Source organism: Pygoscelis adeliae, unplaced genomic scaffold (assembly GCF_000699105.1).
Source record: "Pygoscelis adeliae isolate BGI_AS28 unplaced genomic scaffold, ASM69910v1 C10960827, whole genome shotgun sequence".
Classification (NCBI taxonomy): domain Eukaryota; kingdom Metazoa; phylum Chordata; class Aves; order Sphenisciformes; family Spheniscidae; genus Pygoscelis; species Pygoscelis adeliae.
The window spans coordinates 1-2761 of NW_008823747.1; the positions used below are offsets into that span (position 1 = coordinate 1).

Below are 2761 nucleotides of genomic sequence, written 5' to 3' on the forward strand. Positions count from 1 at the left end.
GCTTTGTCTCTACTATTGACTTTTGTCAACTACTACCAGTTTGTCTCCCTACTTCCAAAACATACCAGTTTTGGAGTACCAGATCTTAGTAACCTCACTTAACCAGTTTTCAAATCACTTGTCTGTTGGCATGAACAAGGTTTATCTCACACATAGCACAGAGAGCTCCACCTACAATTAAGCTGTATGAAAACAGTACCCCTAAAGTTTTACATCATTTGTTAATTCAAATACATGGGGTTTTTCTCCTCCTAATTTAGTTTTGTCTGCTGTCAAAAAGATGATTTGTGCAGAGATCTGGTGAAATGAACAGGGCTTGATACCCTTGAATCTTCTCTTACAACTGACCTAATCCCAGTGGAAGGATAACTATAGTACTAAAGCAGCTGTTAAGAGAATGTTTTTAATTTTGAGGGATATTTCATGATATTCATACTTCTTGCTGTTTTCTGGTTGCATGTTTAGTGAGGAGACCAAGCTCCAAAACGTGCTATACTAACTGTATTCATTTACTTTTAGGAGGAACTTGCAGACAATATCTCACAGCTTATCCATGTGATTCAGAATACAGAGGCTCGTAAGTACTATTTCATTGTCTAACGCTTTGTAAGGTACTTTCACCTTTGGCGATTTTGAGACCGCTGTCACAGTGCCAGAAGAGAGACAGCTAGATAGGGGTGCTGCTTTGGGTTTTCTTCCTTGCTTTTTGTCCAACTGGTGTGTGTGATTGCATTAAGGGAAGCATGAGATGCGGTTTGTTTCTGGTTGTTGCAGGGGAAGAGTTTTAACTCCAGTGTGATAAAGGTGAGACTTTGCAGGGTGGTTAGCAAAGCAAACTTGTCCCCTTACTTTGCCATTCTGCAGAGACTTACTTGTTCTGTGTATTTCCTACTCAAAACCAACCTTGTTTCATGAGCTGTTAAGCACCTAGCATTCAAAATGCACTTGAAACAGAGTGCTTAGTCAATGCCGGAACTTGCCTGGGTAGAAATGAGTGCAGAATGGATATTTTGCTCTAACTTGCGTGTATATAACACAAAATAGATACAAAGCTGTCCCTGTAATCACACTTGTGTTTAAAAGTAGCTGTGTGCGTTTTCTTGTGATGTTCTGAAGTTTAATTGACTTGTCCTTATACCCGTCTCAAGCATGTCTTCCCATAGCTCTATCCCTGTCACTAGGCAAATCCCTAGGGAAATGCATCCTTTTCTCACATTGAAGTGATTTCTTGAGATTCTTTTAGGTTAGCAAAATAAACTGTTGTGCCAGACACGCAGATATTTCTTCTTACTCTCTTACAGGAAACCTGTTCATTCAGACATTTTGGCAAACTATGAACCGTGAATGGAATGGGATAGACAATCTACGTCTTGATAAGTACTACATGGTAATTCTAACTCTTTTGTAGATCTTTTCTGCAAGAAAAGCTGTGGTGGTGGTGTGCTGGAAGGCAGCTTTGTCTACACATGCATTTATGTGTATTGTAAGAGAAGACAAGTGACTATCTTCTTGACACATTGCAAGAGATACTTGTTTTAAAGCCTTTCACTCACCACTGCAAATCTAAAAGCCATTACAGTTTATGTCATGCCACAAGTGCTTTCTTGTTTGCCTTCTTTTATAACATAGTGATGTTTCTCATTGATTTCTATACAGAATATAAATACCGTCTCAGAGGACACTGCATCAATGTCAGTTATTTAGATCAGACTGTTTAAAGACTTCTTTATGACTCTGTGTAAAGTAGTTGTCACTAGAACCCCAACTTCCCACCACTAAAGTATTCACTGTAGTACATTCAGTTAACTTCTTTCTGTAGGAAACACTATATTAAAACAAACAGTAAAATCAATGAGAGAAGAATCTTAGAAGACCTACCTTTGTAAAAAACAAAATCTCATTAATCTTCTTTGAAAGAAGTTAATTGCAGGCACATTCACTGCTGTTTTTTGTTTCTCAATGTTAGCAGAAACCAGGTATTTCAGTAAGTGAAATGTTTTGAGCAGTTTAATGTAACTATTTTACATATATCTGTCTCTTAGTGCAAGTTTCAAGTAAATTAAATTATTATTGTTATAATCTGTCCTGTATTGTTGTCTCCAGTTTAAGCTGTGTTTTTTTAGATTTGGCAGCACTTACTGAAGACATCAGGGTGATGGAGCAAGAGAAGGCTGCATAGTAGAAACGGTCATGGATTTTTCTGAGCTTAGGATATGAAAATGGTTTATTGTCTTTTGAGCTTCACAGCATCCTTCTGTTGCTTGACATGATAGACAAGTCTGTCAGAATGTCCATATGACAAAGCTTTCCACCTTGTTGTGCTATGAAGTTTACTAAGAAGTCTATTCATCTTACAGTCACAGTAACTCCTTTATCTGTTTTCACGAACAACGTGTATAACAAATTTTGTACTTTGCAGCTAATGCGTATGATTTTGAGGCAATCCTTTGAAGTGCTGAAAAGAAATGAATGGGATGAAAGGTAAGCAGATTTCTGAATGTAATTGCATCATAAAGTAGTTGCCCAATTTACCTTTATCAAATATATTTTCATTTAATAGATCCTTTTTCTCCATAGATGGCGCTGTCATGAAGTCTTAACACGAAGGCTTATTTGTTCTCCAGATCACTTACGATATGTGGTTTAGAAGCGAAGTTAGGTGTTACACTTCATTAAGTTAAATACACACTGCAGTCGATAACTCTCACATTCCCCTAAGCCATTTAGTGTGTGTTTCACAGAAAGAGATTTGAGAAAGTAA

At 37.3% G+C, this 2761-nt stretch overlaps 1 long non-coding RNA gene across 1 annotated transcript; it reads left to right on the forward strand.

Annotated features, from left to right (window-relative positions):
• Positions 1 to 513: 513 nt before the first annotated feature.
• LOC103922600 lies at positions 514 to 2485 on the forward strand. Its single transcript, XR_663893.1, has 3 exons — positions 514 to 577; positions 1302 to 1387; positions 2420 to 2485. It is a non-coding gene; the product is annotated as an uncharacterized LOC103922600 (long non-coding RNA).
• The last annotated feature ends 276 nt before the right edge of the window (positions 2486 to 2761 follow it).